We start from the raw sequence: 26,146 nt of genomic DNA, 5'->3' as shown, positions 1-26,146 counted from the left end.
AGCTGCGATCCTCCCTGACAATCTGGAGGAACCAGGCAGGCAAGCCACCCAGTGAAGGGCAGTTGCTGCTAACAATTTAATGGCCACGATCCCCAAAATACCACCCTTCAAGGGCTTGGAGCAAAAGCTCCTTGGCCCACACTGGGCCCATTTCAAATGTGTCTGATCAATTAGCCAAACAAGAGTTACCTAGGACAATTTTGTGCCTAGCATCAGGGAAGGGTCTATGCCATGGTCCCGGCCCTTAAGGAGAGCAGTCTGGCTGATGAAATAAGACCAATGAAACTGAAACTATACAAGACGGTGATATAATGAGGGGTTAGATTATATGGCACAGAATGTAAATGTTGCAGTATAAAGGGCAACAGACAAAAGCTAGAGGGGACAGGAAAGGGTCAAGCAGGAAGAGGTTCCTTACCTGGGCCTTGATGCATGTGTAGGAGTTCTACTGGTAGAAAGCAGTCCAAGCTGGGAAACAAGGCCAGAGAAATCTACAAGGTCGAAAAGAACAAGGACTGTCTACAGAGCAGAGGCGAAACTGGCATGACTGGAGCAGATGGAGCCCATCCTTACTCCCAAACCTACCCACCGCTTTGCAAGAACCAGAAAAATGAAATCCTATTGGTCACAAAGCTAGTTGAAGCTGGCCCCGTTGCTTCTATTTTGCCTCCTCCATTTATAGCTAGCTATGAACTTTGGCAAGCTGCTTAAACCCCTCTGAAGCTCACTCTCCTCCTCTGTAAAATGGGGATGACAAGAGCTGTTGAAAAGTCTCTGAGAATTCAAAGGGACATGTGTGGAGGCTCCCAGGGATGAGAGCTAACAGACAGGTAAAGAGAACAATTCTCCGCTCAAACTCCAGGGTTAGTAGCTCCCAACTCTCCCAGCTCACTGGAGAATAAACGCCTGCCATGCTCTCCCACGAGCTGGTGCCCATCTCTCTTTGCACAGACCAGCGGGAGTTGCTTTCTCTCTCTACCTCAACTAAGTTCCTGGCAGAGGATAAAGACATTGTTCTCTCCTCTTGGAACTCACTCCCGCCCTACAGAGGAGGGTGAACCAGGTTTGTGTGAGTCCCTTGCTGTTGACATGAAGCCATAGGGGCTGCAGGAGGACATCGCCTGGAACCTACCTAACTGCAAAGCAGACTGCACCCTGACCTTGTGGGATCCTGATAGAGGCCCTCCAACTTGACAGGGGCCCTTCGGAGCTAGGGCTTTCTGAATGGAGCAAGCTGTCCTTCGGGGGAGGGAGGAACCCTCCTCCTGTCTTGCCACTCTCCTTTCTCCTCCTTGAGAGGATACGAACGTGGAAATGGCCTTGGGAGAACTTCTCAAAAGTGCTCACTGACCTAAGAAAACAAAGTGGCTTGGTTGAGAGCTGCCCCAGATTGGGAGCTCCCGCGAAAGCCCGAGCCTGGGAAAGGCATGACTGCCGGGTCATCTGCGCAGCCTTACGGTAGCGGCCGAGTTCGTAGTTTGTTTCGAGGAGAAGCCGCGGCAGGCAGTTGCTAGGGCTGGAAACAAACAACACACTGAAATGCCTTGGGAGAAAGAGCATCCAGTGGATCAGCCCCGAGGGACAGGCCCGCACCTCCCGACACTGCTCCTCGGCCTGGTTTCAGGCCACCGAGTCCAAGTTTCTGCCACAGACCCAGGGCTGGGGCCGTTTTCAAAGAGCTCAGTAATTGTTTTCCACCTGTGCGTTGCCCAAGCCCCACCGCTTCTGAGCGCGCCTTCCCTCTCCCCTCCAGTCAGGCCCGGCCCCGCAGTAATTAATGCTGAGAGAGTCACAGTGCAAGGAGTCCAGGGCCTGCGCAGGGGTGAGCCCGGGGTCCCCAGAGGTCGCCACAGGCGGGTCCGGCGGGGCCCGAGGGCACCTGGCCCTGCTTGGGCCGGGGGAGGAAGTCGGCTGGTGTAACCACGCGGGACTCTTAGCAACGTCCGCGCGCGCTGCCACCGCAGGGGCCGCGAGACCGTCCTCTGGGCTCTGGGCGGCTGCCATCTGTCACACCGTAGGCACCTGCACGCTGACACTCGGCGTGAGAGGGAGACTGCAGGGGGGTGGGGGCCAGAGCGTGTGTGTACACGTTGTCCGTGCGTGTGCCGGCGTGAGCATGGGAGGGGGGGCTGCAAAGTGGGGCAGGGCGTGTGCGTGTGAGTGCGCTCGAGAAAGCGTGTGTATGCGTGTGCAGAGATGAGCCATTTGTGTCCGTGTGTGTGTGCCGTGTGCTTGTGAACAGAAATCCGAAGGGGACCCCGAACAGGGAATTCCAAATGGCCTAAAAAGAAGGCCTGAAGCCACTAGATGGAAACCCCTAGATTGTAAGCTCCTTGAGGGAGGATTTGTGTTTGATTGTTCATTGCTATACTCCCAGTGCCTATTAGGGTCCCTGCTACGGAGAAGGTGCTCAATAATAGTTGTTGAGTTAATGAGTGGATCCCAGGAGTGGAGGGAGGCCGTTCTGGAACCCGAGAGAGTGGAGAACGAAGCCACATTTCACCTACTTGGCTCTTCTTGGTACCAGCCCCGGCTCTCCCAGCCCTTCCCCACATGCAGGTCCTACCACATTTTCTTCCCTGCTCCTACCCTTACACGCTCTCCCCTAGACCATCCGGTTTCCCGGGTCTCCTGCCTGTTGCCACAGCTGACTGAGAGTGGAGTACGGGAAAGCAGAGGAGCAGGGCTCAGCCTGTAGAGACCTACCGAGGCAGCCTCCCCCTTCTGGAAGCATAAGGTATGATCTGGTGAGACCGGGCACTCACACACTTCGCTCCTTCATTAGGGAATTTCGACTTGTAGCTTCAGTTTCCCCACTTTCAAATAGTAGCTGTTACATTTGCCGCACAGTTGTTGCAAAAAGTCAAGACACTAGAAGGAAAAGCTCTGGAACACATAATCCGCCTTACCGAAATGTTAGTTTCTTTTCCTGAATAGTAGACAACAATCTGGGTGTATTCTGTGTGTGGCTGGGGATTGGTTATGGTTTGATAATCACTACCAGAACACCCCTTCTTTTTTCACAAGATGCCTTGAGGGGAATTTAATGGTTGTTGAAAACGGAGGCAGGCTTCATTTCTAAAACCTTCAGAGGTTCTGGGCTATGAGTCATGTATTCGGCTGGGGCCTCCTCACACTCAGGAGGGAGGTGTTCCAAGTAATTAAACCATCCAGTTGCGACCAACCTGAGGCGCGCCAGGCCCTGGCCTTTCCACTTGGGGACCTTCCACTACCCACCGCGGCTGCCTCCACAGCTCACACGGAGGAGATGAGCAGTCCTTCATTTGGCTGTAGGGGGAGACACTATTTGAAAACCTAATCCTGCAATAACATTTTTCATCACTAAAGGAAGGATCAGATTTCACCCTTCCCAACCTGATTTAAGGACCCACCAGAAATAACAGCCTTCATGGGGTAATTAGGAAATTATCCTCTTACAAATTGGTAGATGTCTCCTTTCTTTTCCTTGGGACTAGGGGGTTGTTTTTCTTTCACCATGGTGAAGCTGGTGCGATTAACCACGCCACCGGGGTAATTGTTCACTTGTGGGTAAGCCGATAGCTTGCAGTTCCAGGGCGCGCCTGCCAACACACTCTGGAATAACATGTTACATCCTCTGTGCAGCCCTCCCTGAGTAAAGGAAAACTTCAATCATATTTAGTAAAAGGCATTCTTTAAACCTGGCCTGTCAGTACCCTGGAGGTAGAGAATGACACCAAGGTTAAGGAAAGGTTTTGTAGAACTGGCTAGACATGAATTTGTTTAAAAGTATTAGATGCATTCAGTCTGAGCCTCATCAATACTGACTATTCCTGGGCTTGTGGAAAACTGTGAATATTCCACAGAGAGCCCAGAAAGTCCCTTAAAGACCCCAGGAAGAATTTTTGATAGCAAGGAGAAATCGCCAACTATAAAACTTCTGAGTCCTGATCTGTTTTAATGTAGAAATCTTCTAAAATGCTGTTGGAAACAAGACCAGAAGCCCAAAGGTAAAAATGGAAATAATATCAGCCTCCTCCTTCCACTTTGACATATGCTGTCTCACTCCCCACCTCCCCACTTTCTTTCTCTCTGATACACACACATGCGCACACACAGAGCAACAACCAAGGGGCTTAACAAATCTCTTGGATCCATTAAGAATCTTCTAGAGTTTTCAGTATGCTAAAAGAAGTACTAAGAGATATGTCTGTGTATATATGTGTGTGTATATGTGTATATATGTGTGTATATATGTGTGTGTGCATGCACACATCTTTTAGTACTTCTGTTTGACACTTGATATTTTCCAAGAGCTCTTATGCATTCTCTCAATGCAATCATCAGAAAAAACAAAAACGAACAAAAAAAACACTGTGTGGCAGGTGTTGTTATGATCTCCATTTCACCAAGGAAGAAACTGAGACTGAGGTTCAGGGAGGTGAAGTGGCTTGGGTAGTGTCCCACCATTAGGGTGCGACGCAACCAGCATTGGAGCCGAAGTACCCTCCCAGGGCATTAAAAATGATCAGCATCTCATCCGACTCAGGTGTAGAAAGGATCCCATAGTTAAATCAACACTATATTGTAAATGGCTGATAGCAATTTCATGTGTTGCCCCTTCCAGAGGTATTTGTGTTGAAATGGGAAGCATTTCAGAATCCAAATGAGGAAAGCTCCAGTGGTAAAAATGTCAGACCCCAATAACAAGCTGGTAAAATAAGTAAACACAAGGGCTTAAGATGCACTGGAGTCTCTTGACTTATGAAAGTTGACAGGAGTTTTATTTCTAAGAGCCCTACAAGCCTGCTAGTTGCCTTTCTGCTCTCAGCCTGTCTCCTTCCAACCTGCTCTGTGTAGAGCCAACTGCTCATACAAGCATCAGAAGGGCAGGCTCTCTGGGTGCCTGGTGGCTCCGTCGTTAAGCATCAGACTCTTGGTTTCAGCTCAAGTCATGATCTCACAGTTCGTGGGTTTGAGCCCTGGGTTGGGCTCTGTACTAACAGTGTGGAGCCTGCTTGGGGTTCTCTCCCTGCCCCCTCCCCTGCTCTCTCTCTGTCTCTCTCTCAAAATAAATAAACTTAAAAAAAAAAAAAAAAAAAGAAGAAGAGCAGGCTCCCTAATACACTACTTCCCAAAGGGTGCCCCCAGGACTAGCAGCAGTTTTGGTACCTGAAAGCTTGTTCAGAATGCAGATCATCAGGCCCTGCCCCAGATCCTCTCCATCTGCCCCAGATCCCTCTGGGAGAGGGACCCAGCAGTCTGTGTTTTAACAAGCCTCCAAGGTCATACTGGCACACCCTGAGTTTTGAGAACTGCCTGATAGCCTGCAGGAGAATGCCCAGACCCCTCCCCGAGAGTTAGCTGATCCCAGTAGGCCCCCAATGGTCTAACTACACCCCCGAACACTCAGTTTCCTAAACATTTCTTTTTCATGTATCTCTGCTACACTGTGCCTGTAATTTTCATGGGTTTGCTTGCTTCTTAACTTGACAAACTCCTAATCATTTAAAGCCCAGTTCAAAGATCTCTCCCCTTCAAGACTTCAACAGTTTTCTCCTGGCAAAGTTTCATTCACCCTCTCCCTGTCCCCGCCCCCGCAGCGCCTGTGCAGACCTCCCCTGTCCCCCTTCCCTGCAGCGCCTGTACAGATGTCCCATGTCACCCCCCCACCCTGCAGTGCCTGTGCAGACCTCCCCTGTCCCCCCCTTTAGCGCCTATGCAGACCTCCCCTGTACCCCCCACAGCACCTGTGCAGACCTCCCCTGTCCCCCACCACAGTGCCTGTGCAGACCTTCCTTGTCCCCCCCCCACACACACAGTGCCTGTGCAGACCTCTGCTCTCCCTCCTGCAGACCTCCCCTGTCCCCCTGAAGCGCCTGTGCGTTCCTCCCTTGTCCCCTGTAGCACCTGTATATACAACATCATTGTCATATTGTGTTCTTTTGGTTTCTCTGCATACCTTTGTATGTATGACTGTGATAATGTCAGGGATTTCATCTTATTCCTCTGGATATCTCCAGTACCCAGCATTGTGCCAGGAATGCAGCAGGTGCTTAATAAATTAATAAGTGAACAAATTGAATAAATGAATAAGTGAATGTATGGTCCTAAGTATTATAACAAGCACATTGAGTAGTAGAGACAGGCGACTGGCCTGTGGGCACACAGCTGGTTGCTTCAGAGCCCGATCTGACCCCAGGCATCCTGACTCTCAGCCCAGGATAGTAATTGTGTCGTTTGTTTCACCTAGACTGGGTGTCTTTAGGTAATTTAATTGTTAAACAAGAGAGTCGTTTTTGGCTACTTCTTGTCAGATAATTATGCCAAACACACAGAACTGGTAAAATTCTTCCCTTTAGGCTATGGGGCTGCCACTGGGTGAGGTCACAGGCTCTGTTAGTTATCTCTGCATCTCTCTGTGTTTGTCTTTATATATGGCACCGACCTATCGCAATGGTATCTAGACCAACTATTAAACCATTTATAATGCCCAGGAACCAATTTGTGGCAGCCAGCAATTAGCTCTATTCATGTTTTTAATTTTTCTCCCTTTGAAGTTTAATAGACGGTTATTATGATGTAGTCTTCACTGCCTCCAAGTCTGCAGGCTGCTTGCAGCTTAAGTCTGCAGCTAATGATTAGATTCTAGAGAGACACTGCATATATCCTAAAGCGACTCTTAGGATTCTGGCTTCAGTTCTGCTGCTTTGCCTGGGTCTTCTTTCCTCACGAAGAGAATCAGGACAAAAAAGGATAAGGAATATATGCATTTGTCCGTTCATTCATGGCACTGCACTTTGAGTAAGCCTTCCTATGTCTTAGGTACTGGGATACGCAGAGAACAAGGCACACCTACCTTCACAGAGCTCCTAGCCTAGTGGGGGAAGCAGGGATTACAAATAGGCATTTACAGTCTAGTGTGATGAGTGTCATGATAGAGGAGGCACAGGGGAGGGTGTCCACACTGGGAACTCTAGTGTGATTAGCCAGTTGAGATGGAGGGGATGAAGAGGCTCGGAGGTAAGAGGGAAGAAGGCACTCCTGAGAAACTGGAAGTAGTTCCCATGGCTGGACTCCTCATGATAGACATTGGCATGTCATCTTGGGTGGAATGCCTTGAAATCCAGTAATGCATGAGAGGCCCGGGCTGTGAAGGATGGGAGAAATTAGTTGGTGCTAGGAAGAAAGTACACATTAGGGGGCATAATTTCTCAGCAGTGACTTCCTTGTGGGTGATAGTACAACCACCAATTTGCTCCTTGTATCAAGGAGAATGTATTTCTTCAAGCCGTTTATGACTCTGAGATCCAAAGAGGTTGCAGGAAGACAGGGAGTTGTGAATAAAAGGTTTTGAATGCATCATGATTGTCAACATTTCCCTTTCAAATGGTCCCTTTCCCCAGAGCTTAAAAAACACACTCAAAAGTCTTTCCTCCTAAAAAAGAAAAATTGAACTCAATGTAAGCCCTCCCTTACCCTGTGACAGTTCCAAGCTCTTCATCTCTTCCTTTCCTTGGCTAACCAAGTTCACCCCCTCCTTTCATTTACTTTTCCATACCCAGCTGCCAGGATTTTATCTCTACACTCCACAGAACCACCCTTCAATGGCCATATCCAATACTTTCATTTATTCATTCAGTGAGATTTCATTATCCATCTCCTCTGAACCAGGCACTGTTGCAGGCTGTAGGATATGGTGCTGTAAAGCGTTTCTTGGAGCTTACGTGTTAGTGGACTCCTTTTAATTCTTAGGTCTCTGTAGCATTTGCCTTCATTGCCTTCTGGAAGCAGTCTCTTGCTTTCTATGACACTAATCTACAGTTCTCCCATCTTTTATATCATTCCTCCTGAGTCTGCTCTGTGGATTCCTCTTTCTCTACCTGCTCATTAAAGCCTAACAGTAGGTTGGTTGTATTCTAGCCTTTAGACTTATCCTCCAAGGTTGGATCCTTTTCTCTGATCTTAGTTCTCAAATGTATATCTCAATGTCCGTATAATCAGTTCCCTCCAGACATCTCCCCATGGACGACACCTCAATATCAACATAACTAACACTGAACTCTGTGAGCTGTGCCCCCAAGCACAGCTTCTTCTCCTGAGTTTCCCATCTTAGTGAATCCTGCCATACAATCATGGAAGCCTAGAGTTGTCCTGGACTCAGGATTTTTCATATCCCTATGCTCTCTATGCCTCTAGCCTCTGTCCTAGTCGATTGGCCTTCATCATCTTTCCTGGAACACTACCATAGTCCTTGCCCCCAGATGGATCCTAACTAGCTCATCATCCATGCTGCTGTGAGAACAGTCTTACTGAATTGCAAATTTGGCCATGTCCCACCCTTTCCTCTAGCAGCAATTCTCAAAATATAAGACCTGAAGACAGTGTCAGGAGGTGCACAAGGTCAAAACGAGGTCATCATAGTAAGGTATTATTTACCCTTTCAATTGTGTTGACATTTGCACTGATGGGACAAAAGCAATGGTGAGAAAAACAGCAGGTGCCTTAGCACAAATTAGAACCATGGAATCAAACACTACTATGTACTAGCGGTTGTGCTCTTCACACTGTGCACTCAAAGTAAGAAAGCATTTCGCTGAATGCCCCTGATGAAGCAGTGCAAATTATTAACTTGATTAAATCTCAGTCCCTAAATAAGCATCTCCTAAAAATATTCTGTGTGTTAACATGAAAAGTACACATAAAGCAATTCTGTGGCATAGCAAAGGATGATGACTGTCTCAGGGAAAAGCATTGTGTGATCATTTGAGTTGCAAGCTAAACTAGCCCTTTCCCCCCACATACCACCATTTTTACCTGAAAGCATGACTGCTGGACGAACTCTGGTTATTCAGGCTTGGGTATTGGGCAGGCATGTTCTTAAAAATTAAGTGAGCCTGCCACTTTAAGGAAAACATCTAACAGTGTTTGTTGCCTACAGTAAGATTTGATCTTTCAAGCAAAAGTAGAATTTTTTAAAATATGCATTTGCCACTATAAGCATGACAGCATCCCAGTACTTAATGACTATTCTGATGTGATTGGTGGTGATATTAACAAATGTTTGGGGCCTGTCTTGGATCTTCTATCGTGAGATGTGGCAACATTTGGAAGATTTGCATAACTTGGTGATCAATATTTTCCAAGTGGCTAATGGTTAATGTTACAAAATCCACATAAGTTTAAAAAAAAAGAACTGTTCAGGTGCAAGATGGACCAATGGGTTTTAACGTTAACAGTCTAAAGCATTAACATGGCTTTAGGTTACATTAAAACCTAAGCATTAACATTGCAGCTAACTTTTAAGAAACTACCACTTACCAAATTTTAGTGTAGCATCAAAGTATATCCATGATTATATGAAAAGGCTATTAAAATACTTCTCCCTTCCCAACTACATATCTGTGTCAAGCAAGATTTCCTTCATATACTTCAACCAAGACAACATATTGCAAAAAATTGGATGCAGATATGAAAACCCAGCTATCTACTATTAAACCGAACATTTCTTTCCTGGACAATACAGATATGTTATTTATGTTAATGTGTAATGGGTTTATTATTATTTTTAAACAGTTAACAAAATATTACACATTCTTAGTTTCAATTTTGAATGTAATAAATATCAATATACGTATTCCACATAAACACAAAATCCTTTGAATGCCCAGTAATTTTTTTTGAATCCTCAGTAATTTTTTTTAACGTTTATTTATTTTTGAGACAGAGAGAGACAGAGCATGAGCAGGGAAGGGGCAGAGAGAGAGGGAGACAGAACCTGAAGCAGGCTCCAGGCTCCGAGCTGTCAACACAGAGCCTGATGCGGGGCTCGAACTCACAAACCATGAGATCATGACCTGAGCCAAAGTCAGACGCTCAACTGACTGAGCCACCCAGGTGCCCCTAATTTTTTCTGTTCTTAATGAAGCTGCCCTGGACATGCTTGTCGTGTTTCCTTGGGCCCTTGTGCAAGCAGCTCTCAAAAGGAGATTCCTAGAAAGGGGATGTCACAGGGTTTGTGCATCTTCACCTTTACCAAGTATCACTAAGTTATTCTCCTAACCGGTCACACTGATACATACTATCACCAACAATGAATAAAACCTCATTTCCCTACATCTTGTCAACACTCAGTGTAATCTAACTGATGAAATAATATCTTACTGTTATTTTCATTTTCCTGGTTACTAATGAGGTAAAAATCTTTTTGTAACCCACCTAGGATTCCTCTTCTGTTAATTACCCATTCAGAAGTATCCTTTGTCTGTTTTTCTGTTGTTTGTCTTTTTCTTAATGATTTTTAATTCTTTTTTTTAATGCTTTATTTATTTTTGAGAGAGAGAGGGAGCATGAGCAGGAGAGGGGCAGAGAGAAAGGGGGACAGAAGATCCAAAGCAGGCTTTGTACTGAAAGCAGTGAGCCTACGTGAGGCTTGAACTCACACACCATGAGGTCGACCTGAGCTGAAGTCTGATGCTCAACCAACCACCCAGCCACCCAGGTGCCCCTGATTTATAATCCTTTATATATTCTGGAAACTAACCTTTTTTTTCTGCTATATGCGTTGTGAATCTCTCTTCCCTGCATGTGACTGGTCTTTTAACTTGGTATATGAAGCTTTCATTGTACAAAAGATTCCACTTTTAATAAATTAGATTTATCAATCTTTTCCTTTACAGTTGGAGCTTTTTATGTATTATTTAACAGATTTCTTCCCCATCACAAGTTCAGGAGATATTGCATACATTTTTATCTAAAACTTTGAGAGCTTTACTTTTCATATTTAGGTCTTTAATCTGTCTACTATATATATATATATTTATATATATATATATATATATACACACACATATATACTACATATATATATATATAAATATATATATATTTGCTAATGTGTAAAGAAGAGATTTACTTTTATTTTTTACCATATGTATAATCGATTGATCCAAATCCACTAATTGCTTATTTCACCCTTTCACAATTATATTGAAATGCCATTTGTCATTGGTCTTTATTCCATTGGCCTATTTCAAGGGTCAGCAAATTTTTTCTGTAAAGAGCCAGGTAGTTAATATTTTATGGTTTGTGAGCCCTAGAGTCTCTGTCACGTTACTCCACCTTGCTGTTGTAGTGTAGAAGGAACGAGCGAGTGGGGATGTTCTCCAAGAAAACTTTATTTCCAAAATAGGCAGTGAGCTGGATTTGGTACACACGCCATAGCCCGATGACCCCTGGCTCATCTATCTATCGCTGCACCAATATGACACCGTTTCAGTTATGTGGAGCTTTGATATTTTATCTTTCTGTTTGGTAGACTCCATTTACCCTCCTGTACTTCTTTAAAATTGTCAAAGCTATCCTTGGCCCTTTATCCTTCCACATAAATAGGATCACCTTAGGAACTCCATCAGAATATCCGATTTGAAGGGAGGAGGGGTTGCCTCAATTTTACTTTTCAACTTCTTGAACTGTCCAGTTAACTCTTGATTTTCAGTCTTGTGACACATTTTCCTTTAGTTATTGCCTATCCGGGCCTCACAGGTTTGACTGTTGTTGTTTTCACTGCTGTCGTTATAAATATTTTCTAACACCATTATGATTTGTGTGAAAACTGTGGATTAATTAGAAGTGTGTTTCAGTTGTCCAGATGCAAAGGAATAGTGACGTTTGTCGGTTTTGTAGTTATTAGCTCCATACTTAATTACATTGAGCTTGGAGAATCTGGTCTAATTAAATAAACTGGATGTTTTAGGGGTGTCTGGGTGGCTCAGTAGGTTAAGTGTCCGGCTTCAGCTCAGGTCATGATCTCATGGTTTGTGAGTTCGAGCCCCACGTCTGGCTCTGTGCTGACAGCTCAAAGCCTGGAGCCTGCTGTGGACTCTGTGTCTCCCTCTGTTTCTCTGCCCTTCCCCCACTCATGTTCTGTCTCTTTTTCTCTCACAAATAAAGTAAAACATTAAAAAAAAAACTTTAAAAAAACCTAAATTTTATTTTTTAAATTTATAGCAACTTGCTTTGTGGCCTAGTACATGATAAAATTTTATAAATATTCTAGAATTCTTGAAAGAATGTATGTTCTCTAATTATTGGGAACCAAGTTCTGTATTCTTCATTTAGATCAAACTTATTACCTACGTCGTTCTAAGCTTTCCAACATGACTATGGATTTCTCGATTTTTCCTCATAGTTCTGTACATTTTTGCTCCTTCTGTATAAATTTAAGGCTATGTGATTGTGTGCCATTGGGGTTTTTGAGGCAGTCTCCAATAAATAACACCCTCTTTCCTACCTGAGCCCACTTATATTGAGAAATAAAACAAGAAATAAAGACAAAGGACAAAGTATCACCGTCATTGCAAGACATATCTTGATTTGAGAACCAAAAGGGCCTGCACACAAACCCCAAAAGGATCAGGAAGCTATAGGCCAGGGCAACCCCCTCTAAGAGGAGCAGAGCCCCTGAGGACAGCTCGCTTCCAAGAGGGAGAAGGCAAGGGCAAAGTGAACTACATGTGCCATCTATCAGTGCCCTTGTGGCAGTCAGACAAGTTACTCCTGAGGGCTGAGTGAGTCAGGTGACAGAGGAGGAGCATGACCTCTCCTTATGGAAACTAGGAGCAAATAGTGTTTCCTTTAGCAAACACCTACACATTTAAAATGGTTTTGTCTTGGGGCTCCTGGGTGGCCCAGGCGGTTAAGCGTCGGACTTCGGCTCAGGTCATGAGCTCATAGTTCGTGGGTGGGAGCCCCGCATCGAGCTCTGTGGGGACAGCTCAGAGCCTGGGGCCTGCTTCGGATTCTGTGTCTCCCTCTGTCTCTGCCCCTCCCTTGCTCATACTCTCTGTCTGTCTGTCTGTCTCTCTCTCAAAAATAAACATTAAAAAAATTTTTAAATGGTTTCATCTTCCTGGAGAACTGCTTTCTCTATTATTGTGTATTGACTTCATGACTAATATTACTTTTTCATTGAAAAAAATTATTTTGGATGACATTAAGGAAGCTACATGACAACTATAAAAAATGGGTTTATGCCTAATTTATCTTTTTCCTCCCTTTACTTTTAACATTTCTGTGTCATTACATTTAAGTTGTGTCCTTTTCAAATAACATCAGCTGCTGGTGGTGATTGGAATTATTGAATAAATTTATTTTGTTGTTTTTCTTTTGAAAATGTTTAATATGCCATGAACACCACTATACCCCTCAACTCAGATTCACCAACTATTAAAAAGTCTTGCTAAATTCATGTTCTCTATGCATGTATGTGCACATATATCTATATCACACTCGACATGACACTTCACTCCTAAATATTTCAACACACATTTCCAAAAAACATTTTTCATACAACTGTGTCGCCATTACCACAGCTAGGAAAATCAGCATTAATTCAATAATATCTTGTGATATTCAAATTTTCCAAGGTGGTTTTTCACCTTTGATTTAGGATCCATTCAAAATTTATGTATTGAATCTGGCCGTATATCTCTTTAATTTCCATCCACCTAGGTATTCCTTAGCATTTCCTTCTGTTCTCCATTAGATTGAATTCTGTATAGAGTCCAGACCTGTGGGCCTACAATAAGTTCCACGTTCTAGATTTATCTGTTTCTCCATTATGCCATTCATCTTAAACATTCTGGGTAAGGAGACCATATAGGAGATGGTTTATATCTGTGAGTAATGCCAGGCTTGACTCCGTGGTTAAGTTAGCATCCTTCAATGTGCTCCATTGTAAAGGCATGTTTCCTCCTTTCTAACTAAAAAGTAATCTGTGTATTGATACCTTGAGACCAAGTAAATCTCTCTTACTCAGTTATTTGAGCATTGACTGGTGTTCCTTGCCTGTGTAAGGATTTACGCAGGCATTACATGAAGGAGTTACAAAATAGTGATTTTGTGATTCTGTCATTCCTTCTATATTTGTCAGCTGGCATTCTTTGCTAGCTGACATTATACTTTGGTGACCTTTGGCCTGTGTGTACCCTGATGAAGCCATCACCACAATAAGATATGAGCATTTTCATCACCCCGAAAAGTTTCCTCATTTTCCATATCCCAGGCAACTACTGATGTGCTTTCTGTCACTACAGATTTGTTGGCTTTGTCCAAAGTTATACATAAATGGAATCATGCCCTAGACACTCGTTTTTTGCCTGGCTTCTTTCGTTTAGCATAATGATTTAGCGATTCATCATTGTTCCTTTTTATTGCTGGGCATTATTCTCTTGTGTACTGTACCACAAGTTACTTATCTGTTCATCTGTAGATGAGCATTTGGGTCGTTTCCAGTTTGGAGCTATTGCAGACAAAGCTGTTGAAAATATTCTGGTACAAGCCTTTGTCCTAGCATAAGTTGTTATATCCCTTGGGAAAATACCTCGGAATGGAATGACTGGGCCATACGGTAGGTATATGTTTACACTTTTAAAAATCTGCAAACTGTTTTCCAGTATGGATGTGCCATTTTACATCACCGGCAGTGGTGTATGAAAGTTCCAGTAGCTCCACTGCACCCCTTACATGGTGGGGACGGTCAGTACTCTCCATTGTGGATAAGTGTGTGCTCATATGTAATGGTGACTTTAATTTGCATTTCCCTGAGGAGTCATGGTGTTGAGTATCTTTGCGTGTGATTATTGCCCAGTCATATATCTTCTTTTGTGAAGACACCAATCAAATCTTTCACTTTTTTTCTCACCTTGCTGCTATCTTACCAGATTTCAAGATTTCATTTTATATTCTGAATATAGGTACTTTGAATATAGGTACTTTGTATATATATATACATACATATATACGTATATAGATACGTATATACGTACGTATCTATATACGTATATATGTACATATATATGTACATATATATACATACATATGTATATATACGTATATACGTATATATGTATATACGTATATATATATATACATATATATATATATAGTGTAAATATTTTCTCCCAGTCTGGCTTGTGTTTTGTTTGCTCTTTCAAAAAGTAAGTTGTTTTTTTTTTTTTTGTAAAGTCTAATTGATCGATTTTTTTTTTTTATGCTGTGTGTCTTTACTATCCTATCCTTTAGTATCTAAAATATTTGCCTGAGGAGCACCTGGGCAGCTCAGTCGGTTAAGCAGCTGACTTCGGCTCAGGTCATGGTCTCAGCGTTTGTGGGTTCAAGCCCTGCATCAGGCTCTGTGCTGACAGCTCGGAGCCTGGAGCCTGCTTCGGATTCTGTGTCTCCCTCTCTCTCTGCCCCTCCCCCACTGTGCTCTATCTCTCAAAAATAAATAAATGTAAGAAAGAAAAAATTTTAAATATTGCCTGAGCTAAGGTTACAAAGATTTTCTCATATGTTTTCTCTTAGAAAGTTTTTAGTTTTAGGTTTTGTATTTAGATATATAGTACATTTAAACTTTCTTTTCACGTATGGTGAGAAGTAACAGTTGGTGCTCATTTTTTCTCGTGTGAATATTCAGTTGTTACACCATCATTTCTCTTTTTTAATTTTTAAAATTATGTTTGTTTTTAAGAGACAGAGACAGCGAGAGTGTGCGAGCCAGCGGGGGAAGGGCAGAGAGCAGGAGATAGAGAATACCAAGCAGGCTTTGCACTGTCAGGACAGAGCCTGATGCAGGGCTCGAACTCATGAACCACAAGTTCATGACCTGAGCTGAAATCAAGAGTCAGGCACTCAATGACTGAGCTACCTAGGCATTCTTCTTTCTCTCTCTCTTTTTTTTTTTTTTTTTAGGTTTTATTTATTTAAATAATCTCCACACCCAACGTGGGGCTCAAACTCATGACCTGAGACCAAGAGTTGCATCCTCTTCCAACTGAGCCAGCCAGCACCCCAGTTTAGTACAGCATCATTTCTTTAAAAGACTTTCTTTTCCCCAGTGAATCTCCTTTGTATTTGTGTTGAAAAGCAATAGAATTATATACCATTTTCCCAATACCAAACTAGCTTGATTTTTGAAGGTTTATGGTAAGTCTTAAAACGAGGTGGTGTAGGTCTTCTAATTTTGTTCATTTTAAACATTGCTTTGGTTATCCTAGGCCCTTTGTTATTTTCATATAAGATTTAGAACCAGTTTGCCAGTTTATACACAATAGCCTGCTGGGATTTTAATTGAGATTGTATTGACTCTGGAGGTCTATTTGGGGAGAATTATATTGTGTATTGACAATCGTAGTGACAATACTGAACCTTACAGTACATGAATGCAGTAAGCCTTTCCATTTGCATGTTCGTTTTCTTTAGTTTCTTTCAGCTTTTGTTATATTTGTTCCTAAATATTTCAGGCTCTTTGTTGTTGCTATAAATGAAACCATTTAAAAACGTTACCTGCCACTGGTTTGCTAAAACTGATTTCTGCATATTAGCCTTATCACTTGAGACTTTGCTAAATTCACTTATTAGCTCTAGGAAATTGTTTTCTAGATTTCATTGAGTTTTCTTTGTAAACAGTCATATTATGAGTAAACAGGGACAGTTTTACCTCTTCCTTTCCTATTTGATACCTTGTATTTATTTTTATTATATTATTGCAATGGCTAGGATCTCTGGTACAAGGCTGAATAGAAGTAATGAGAGCGAGGTCTTTGCCTTGCCCGATCTTAAGGAAAATCTAGTTCTGAATTCATCATTAAGCAGGATGTTAGCTGTGTGGTTTTTTAATAGCCTTATTACGTGGAGAAAGCTCCACAATTTCCTGAGTTTGAAACACCACTGTCTCAGAATTTACCAGCCGGTATTCCTTTATAAAGAAAAGCACTCCCTTTTCCTATACTTCTTTCTCAATCTCTCCTTCAAAAAAAAAAAAAAAAAAAAAAAAGACTGTTAACTTGTAAATTCTTTTATTCCATTTGTTGTATCATTCCCATCTTTCTGATGCTCCAGTTTTCCCAAGTGTGATCACTGGGATCTGCTTCCTGTCAATTCCTGTGTCCTTTGGACATACACCACTAATCTATGAGCACTTCCTTGCTTAATGGCACAATAGATGTGTCGGGTTCCCCTTGTGCTTTCCTTTTGCTCCAGGTAGGGAACCTCTCGCGTTTCCTTACACAACTGCAACTTCTTTTAGTGAGGAATGATAGTTAGAAACCGCAAGATGGATGTTAAGCATACTCGCTGTTAACCTCTGATGCCACTGCTTCTCAATACTTTCAGAAGACAGAGCTAACACACACACATACTTCCCCCCCACACACAGTATATACTGATAACTCCAAATAAAACCCAGTAGTACAGGGCTCTTATTTACCTTCCCTTATTCCATGTTTGATTCTCCCTTCTCCCACAAACCATGTTTCCCCAAATATAAGGTCTTTACTCTTTGTTCTGTCCTAAATACTACTCTTTTTATTGGGTTACCACATCTCGCATGACCAATATGTCTGTGCGTGGAAATACTGAAGATCACCCTAGTGAATACCCTGAGTTCCAGACATAGTCTTCCTTGTCCCCATTATACAGAAGAAAAAAAAAAAACATATTTCCCTTTGCTAATTCAAAACATTTATTCCAGCCAGTAGAGTGACTCTCCTCTTAGACCTGAAAGGCCCCAAATGACCAGTGGGAAGTCTCAGCTTTCAACTTAACCATTTTTCATGGTGAAAATATTTCTACATTGGGCATTATGCTCTCACTCCCATTAAGCCTAATGATGCATAGATATAAAGCAAAAAGTCTTAAGTAGGTTATTTATGGCACTATACAGTGCTTTCTGGTCACGCTCTTGGACATGACCTGGTCATGCTGTAGGACATCCTAGCCTTACAAAACGTTGTCCCCAGTTGGTTTCATAAGCGACCCATTAGCAGGCCATTTCATCATTCTACCAAACTTGTAGTTGATGAGCCATGAGGTAAGGCCTTTGAAATCTGAGGCCATGAGCTCGTTGCCTCTTTCTCTTCACTGTAAAATATTTTCTCTCATTGGAAAGTATATTGACAGTAATGCCACGACAACAAATAAGGTTTTCTTTTTGTCCATGAATAATGATACTGGCATCAACTTTACTGGCAAAGCAGATAAATCTGTGTCTCTTCTTATGAAAACAAACCACTGTCCTTCAGTGATGTAAGGCATGTAATGCAATCAACCTGTCCTCAGGTGGTAGGCTGCTGTCCCTAAGTAATGCGCCATATTGGGGACCGAGTGTTGCCTTTTCCTGTTGGCAGGTGTCATTTGGCAGTGGTGGAAGCCAGAGCATCCTTGATGAGGAAAAGGCATGTTGTTGCACCCATAAATAATGTCCATCTTGCCACAGAGGTAACCATTTTTCGTGGGTCTATTGAGCAAGCACCAAGGTAGCTGAAAAAGGAAGCTGAATGATGTTCACAAGATGGGTCGTCTAATCCAGTTGATTGTTGAGTACTTCCTCCATGGTGGATGCCTGGGAAGCCATCTTCGTGCTCTAGTGCAAAAGATCCATCCACATTCCTGTCTCCCAAATCTCTTTGTTACCAGTCTTCCAATCTTGTCTTTCCAAGTACCTGATCAGCTGGCCAACCTATTAGTAACTGCCCGTAAGTCAGTGTAGAGTCCTACCTCAAGGCATCTTTCCTTCCACACAGAGAGCAATCAGATGTATTTCCATATATTCTGCCCACTGAGGGGACTTTCCTTCACCATAGTTTTTCAGGGCATTCTTGAGTGATTGCATTGCCATGCAGGAGCAATCCATTTTTAGCCAGGGCCAGTATACTGGCCAATATATACCCATTTTAAAATTGGGCCTGTCATTATTTTGTTAATTGGTCATCCAAAAAAAAAAAATACTGCATGAGGTTGTAGCTATGGGTTGAGGGTATGGCAGCAAAGGAGTAAGAGGAGATACCATGGGAGCTGAAGCCACCTGTTCATGTAATTTATTTGTGCATTCCAGAACCACCACTTCCATTTAACACACTGTACATATCCAATTTTATGATTTAGTGGATCAAACAATACCAGCTTATGGTGAGTGTTTTAGATCACATAGTTACTTCTTGTCTCATGGTCAGGCACTCAGTTTCTCTACCAGAGCATACTAGCAAACCAATTACTGTTTTTTGTCATTATTAGCAGGAAATAAACAGCCTTACTTTAAATTCTCAGGGTTCTATGCCATGATTCTCCAATTGGGTCTTACTCGAATCTCCATAAGCATCTCTATCTACCAAAGACACGGACTACTATTGGAACTGCTAGGTCATAAGATCTAAGCAGCAGAGAAACTTTCACCGTCATCTGGTTCTCTTTTAGAGTTTCTTCCTCTGGGACTTATTCAGAACTGACATCTTTATAAATTATTTGGGAATAGATCCAGTGGTACACTAAGTTGCCCTGCATTTTTTTAAGATTTCATTTTTTAAGTAATCTCTGTACCCAGCATGGGGCTCATACTCATAACCCTGAAATCAAGAGTTGCATACTCTACTGACTGAGCCCCAAATCTAACACTTCAGTGAAGTGTTTGCTTCCAAAACCTAAAGAGGTTCATCAGGTAATATGCCTCCTTTCTGCATGGTAGGCAGTGCAAGATATAGCCATTTGTCTCACTTTATAAGAGGATATTGCACCATTAGCTAGGCCAATGACTTTTTTTTTTTTTTTTTTTTTTTTTTTTTTTTTTTTGGTAAACTGGCTTTGTTGTGTCCTGAAGTTTCATGGGGTTTATCTCCCATCTTATGGCATGTATATGTTTTATTAGGACATTTAAAATACCTGATATTTCCTGTTCACCAGATCCAGTTAGCCTAATATCATCACTGTAATAGCCAAAGTAATACTCTGTGGAATATCAAAATGCTCAAGAGCCCTTCATACTATATTATGACAGAGAGCAGGACTCAGAAAAGACAGTGACAGTGTACTGCTGATCCTGCCACATGAATGTAAGCTGCTTCTGACCTTTATTGATGGGAATTGAATAGAAAATATCTGCTAGATCCAAGCTACATACCAGATGTCAGGAGATCCCTCTACTTTCTCCAGTAAATGCATCAGGACAGCAACTTAGATTGGAGTTGCCAGATGATTAAGCTTCATTCTCAAAGACCCACATAACTTTTTCACCATCCAAACATAAGCATTAAAGGTGGATGGTATAGGAATCACTACCTCCTGCACTTAAACGTCCTTAATGGGAGAAATACATCTCAAATTCCCTTACGGAAGAGCAGTTCCAATGATTTCTTTTTTGGCCCACTGCATCCTATTAGCTGTCAGTCCACAGATCAGATAACTAATGTGGAGATTTTATTAGTCACTAAGCAGGTCTGAGTTCCACCATACATTCAGGGGTTGGAGAAATCACTATCAGTTGGGCTCTTTATTTCACTGGACCTATCATGAGCTGAGCCTGAGTCAGAACTCCATCTATCACGTCACATCCATAAGTCTCTAGTCTTAACAGTGAGCTCTGGAAGCATTTTGAACTCCAGTAATTAGAATCAACTTGAAGCCAATATCTAAGAACACCTAGAAGTTCTGCATATTCATCTTTCACCAGTGTACGACCAACCTGGTGAATGGGTACCAGCTTCTCAGGAAATGATTTGGAGAAACAGTCATAGTATATACATGTGACAGCATTAAAGGGCCTCGACTTTCTCCTCAATCGAGAGACCCCAAGTCTTTTTGAATGAGCTATGTCTGAGAATTAGGTAGGAGGCTTTGAAACCCCACTAGAGTATCGTGAATCATGTTGCCCACCGGACCTAGAATAGTTCCACTTCTGTATTCCAGTTAGCACCATAGCAGACTGACTATCCATTCTATTCTTTCGTAAGCTTGATTAATTTGCCATCACACAGATCCATATGAGTAAAAATATAGATTGCCCTTTATCCCAATGGGTCCAACATGTCTCTGTTGGCTAAGCACCACCACCAGATCTCTACCATGCCAGGATCCATCATTTCTACCAAAATAAGGGAACCAGTTCCACTGCATCATCTGCAACCATAGTCTCTGGCCCATGTCACATGACTACACTTGTTTCAATAATTCCGGTGTTCTCCTGAGTAATGCAGTGATTATATTTTAATGAAGGGGATATCCCCTAGGGCCTCCTGGGGAGATAAACACTGGCTGAGCTCATAAGTCCACTCCAACATCCTCACCTCCTGAGAATCTTCTCTAGGTTATTGGTTGTAGGTTTTTGCTACATGAAAAAAATGCTATGATCCATGAATCAGAACTTGGTCTAAATGCATAATCCCAGGCCCAGCCCAGACCTACAGAATCAGAATCTGCATTTTAACAAAATTTCCAGGTGATTTTCTGTATATTAAACTTTAAGAAACCTCACTGTAGTGCGCCTGGGTGGCTCTGTCGGTTGAGCGTCCGACTTCAGTTCAGGGTTTGTGAGTTGGAGCCCTGCATTGGGCTTGCTGCTGTCAGCACAGAGTCCACTTCACATCTTTTGTCCCCCTCGCTCTCTGTCCCCCGTGCTGCTTCTGCTCTCCCTGCATCAAAAATAAATACATCTTAAAAAAAAAAAAAGAAAAAGAAAGAAAGAAACCATGCCATACACTATTGTTGAGTCCAGGTTTAAATTAAGTACCACTTCTAGGTGTTTGAGTCAATATAGAAAATCTAAAATACCAGGTGAGCACTCCAATATCAATAAATTCTGCCTGACCTAATTCTATGTTCTATATTCCTGCATCTCTTACCTCCAGAACCCACTCCTATACATTCTGCCAATAAAGGAGCACCTGAAAATATGACCTGGTATATGTTTTGCAATTTGAATTGTGATGAGTTCATCTTTAGTAGGATTGCACTTTCTATGTAAGTCCTGTACAGCCTGAGTTATGGAGGTACTCCCTCCAGAGCGGCCCTTCACTTGCTTTGCCAAATGGATTAGAGCTATTACTGGCCCAGGTCCAAATTTTATGTTAATTTCTCGGGCTTGGGATTCCTGAACCACATGATTCAGTTAACATTTAGACCCCAGTTTTGTGCATGGTGGAAGCTTGGCCTTTAATTTTTCATAAAAGAAATATTCCTTCCACTCAGCATTCTTTTTTTTTTAATTTTTCTTTTTTTTTATGCATTTATTTTTTTGAGAGAGAGAGAGAGAGCATGCGCATGAGCAGGGGAGGGGCACAGAGAGAGGGAGACACAGAATCCAAAGTAGGCTCCAGGCTGTGAGCTGTCAGCCCAGAGCCTAATGTGAGCCATGAGATCACCCAGGTGCCCCTCCACTCAGCATTCTTGAGAGCAGTAAGCTCTTGTCACGTTCATAGATGGCCTTCTTTCTTTACTTGGTTATAAAAACTTAAGCTTAATTCCTGGTCTGAAACTGCACTATCCTTCCAGACTCCCTGACCATTCTCTCCCTACCCACTGACTTCTACCCTGTCCCAACCCCTGCCATTGCAATCTCTGCTTCTAACTTACAACCCTAACTCTCAGGTTTTGTTGGATTTTCTGTTTGTCAGCTTTCTCTGTGGTATCTAAAGACTTCCTTGTTTTTTTTTTTTTTTCTTCTGAGCTCAGCAATGTTTTAGAGGTTTTAGTTATATGTTATCTAGAATTTCTAGGAATCTGTAGTGGGGAGGGGTCTTGTTGTCTCAGTCCATCAGGCTTCTAGAATCAGAAGTCCTCACTATCTTTCTATTTCAAATAAATTTAAGTTAGTTTATCTAAGTTCATCAAGAATTCATTGAGAATCTAAAATCTGTCAATTCATCGTAATACATCAGAGACAAAGAACTAAATAAGACTCAGCCAACTACTTTTAAGAAATTTGTCATCAAGGGGGAAATACAAACATACTTAAAAATCATAATGCAACTTGGCGAATACATTCCACTTTACAGAATAAGCACTGGAGAGAATGGAGGATACATGGCAAGAGGCCAGAGACCAGAAAAGTGATATTTGACTGTAAGAATGGGAATCTGTACTACTGTTTCCATGTAAGTATTCCTTCCTAATATTACTTTAAAAATTTTACGTTTTTCTAAATCCTAGACCTAAAAATAATAATAATCAGTTGAGAAATCAGAAAAATGAGAGAAAGTATTATAATTTGCCAATAAGAATTAGAGCTTAACGATTAACATAGAGACATTAATGGTTCAAAGAAATCCGCTTAACATCAAGTCAGAAACAAGAGCAGGAAACACTGAGCCACAGAGTCAAGTATCGAAGCTGACATTCTGGGTACTGGAGCAGAGGCATGTAAGAGAGAAGCAGTCACGATCCAATGAGTCAGCCTTGCTTATGGTGGTTGACATGGTGTAGGTTTGTTTCTGTGGCCCTGTCTGCTAATAATGATGTCAGTCTTGCAAATGAAATAAATATTAATAAGTTTATGCACATAGTATACTTTATACAAATTCTCAGTGCTGTGCTAAGAAATAACAGGTCTTGGAAGCAAAATACGTCCCTAATGGGCAATTTGGGCATGCAATCCCATGGGATGCTGCTGAGATTGTTAGAAGATCTAAATGCTATGTTATTTGAATGTTACCAAATGCTCATTAGCATTTCTAGTGTTTAAATATTCACCAGAAGCTATAGGTCTTTGCAAGTATTTTGACAAAAAAAAAAAAAAAAAATACAAGGAGAAGAATAGATTAATGTTGTTACACAATGCTCTAATAAAAGACCACGAATGGATCTAAAATTTGAATGTAAAAAAGCAATATCTATTTCAATGGGAAAGCAAAAACCAAGGCAAGCAGACAAAATATTGTCATTGTTAAAAAAAGGAAATGACTTATTGGAAGCAACATGTTCACTAACACCCAATTACAAGATGTTTTTAACACATCCTCAACCAACTAATTGAACTAACCTCATTACAAAATAAAAGACATTTTTCTGCATCTGGAATGCTTATCAGAAAACAAAGATAGGGGCGCCTGGGTGGCTCAGTCAGTTGGGCTTCCGACTTCGGCTCAGGTCACGATCTCACCGTCCGTGAGGTCGAGCCCCGCGTCGGGCTCTGGGCTGATGGCTCGGAGCCTGGAGCCTGCTTCCGATTCTGTGTCTCCCTCTCTCTCTGCTCCTCCCCCGTTCATGCTGTGTCTCTCTCTGTCTCAAAAATAAATAAAAAACGTTAAAAAAAATTAAAAAAAAAAAAAGAAAACAAAGATAAAGACTATTGTTTAAGGAAATTCGTGCATGTATGATTTATAATTTTAAGAATAATTTTAAAATATTAAATATTTGTGATACTATATTTAAGTTTTTTAAATGATTTTAAAATCAATGATATAAAATCATTGCTTGTGGCTAAAATTAACAAAATAGGAAACAACAGGTGTTGGCGAGGATATAGAGAAATAGGAACGCTCTTATACTGTTGGTGGGAATGCAAACTGGTACAGCCACTCTGGAAAACAGTATGGAGTTTCCTCAAGAAATTAAAAATACAACTATCCTGTCATCCAGTAATCACACTACTGGGTGTTTACCCAAGGGATAACAAAAATACTAATTTGAAGGGATACATGCTCCCTGATGTTTATAGCAGCATTATCAACAATAGCCAAATTACAGAAAGAGCCCAAATGTCCGACTGATGACTAGACAAAGACCATGTGGTATATATACACAATGGAACATTACTCAGCCATAAATCTTGCCATTTGCAATGACATGGATGGAGCTAGAGAGTATGATGCTAAGTGACATAAGTGAGTGAGTCAGAGAAAGAAAATACCATATGATTTCACTCATCTGTGGAATTTAAAAAACAAAATAGATAAACATAGGTGGAAAAAAAAGGGAGAGAGAGAAGCAAACTATAAAACAGACTCTTAACTATAGGGATGAAACTGAGAGTTACTAGAAGGGAAGTGGGCTGCGGATGGGCTAAATGGGTGATGGGCATTAAGGAGGGCACTTGTCGTGATGAGCACTGGGTGTTGTACGTAAGTGATGAATCACTACATTCTACACCTGAAACTAGTATTACACTGTATGTTAACTAAGGGGAATGTAAATAACAAGTAAAAAAACAAAAGAAAATCATTTATTGATATTTATCTTGTGTTAATATTCCCTTTTTTAAATTTTATCTTCTAATTATTTTATCTTCTAATTATTATCAAGGGTCTATGTTAGGCAGAGGTCATTTTTCATGCTACAGAATGATGTGATATGATCACAATATTTTGGCTCATAATAGTAATAACTAAGTATATATTAATATATCTTTTTCTTACAGAAAACCTCTCAAATGTTTATTATAACCCTATCACAGAAAAAGTACACATTGTTTTTAATGGTGGCCAATCTTTTTTATTTAAAAAACACTTAAGTAAGGTGTTACAAAAACTATAGAATAACGTGCTTTCGGAAATTCTGATTTCTTGTTTTTGCATCGCAAAGATTATTGTGTCAGACATTTGGAAACACTGGCTGAGGCAGCCATTGTGGACGTGGAGAGGAAAGAAAAGAACATGGGTAGGAAAGAGGTAGAATCATCAGGCTTTAGTGACTGAGTAGATGTGAGGAATCGGAGAGAAAGGAATCCAGACTAACCTCTGAGGGTCTGGCTTTGTTGACTCGACTGATGTGGATTGCAGGAAGAAAGGCAGTGTGTGTGGGGCGGTGAGATTGTTGGAGCATAGAAGGTCTAAGGAGCCTGAGTCATTTGTCTGGGGATGTCCTCCAGTGTCTGGAACTCAGCAAAGAGGTTTGTTCTGGAGATGGAAGCTTGAGACTTAGCAGTGAACAGAAGAGAGTGAGAATTGTGGGCAAGTCAGTATTTGTTTCCGACTGTTTCTGACTTGTTTAATACACCTAAAATATATGAGATGAGGTGGGTGTTTGGGAGCAATATGCGATAATTATTTTACAGCTTTCCCAACCTTACACATCATCTTAGTCATTCTGCCAAACAAAATACGACAGCTGGTCATGGCTGTTAGCCTCTAGAACTTCTAGAGTTATAGATTTATATACTTCAAAGAGTAAAGCAGAAATGCCTTTTGGTCTTACTTTAAACTGAAACCAAAATGTTAGCAAGGGGAAGAAATCTGATTTAACCCTTCGTTGTCCTTTAATCACAACAACGTTTACACAAATGTAGAGGGAAAACTGATGAAAATAAGTTACGGCAACTAGGAAGTTATACGGTATCAAAGAAGAGGTGAAGAGAGCCCGGCAGAACCACCGATACATGAATCCATCATGCCATAAGTACCTC

This window comes from Panthera onca, chromosome D1 (genome assembly GCF_046562875.1).
Source record: "Panthera onca isolate mPanOnc1 chromosome D1, mPanOnc1 haplotype 2, whole genome shotgun sequence".
NCBI lineage: Eukaryota > Metazoa > Chordata > Mammalia > Carnivora > Felidae > Panthera > Panthera onca.
This window is presented reverse-complemented; position numbering follows the sequence as displayed.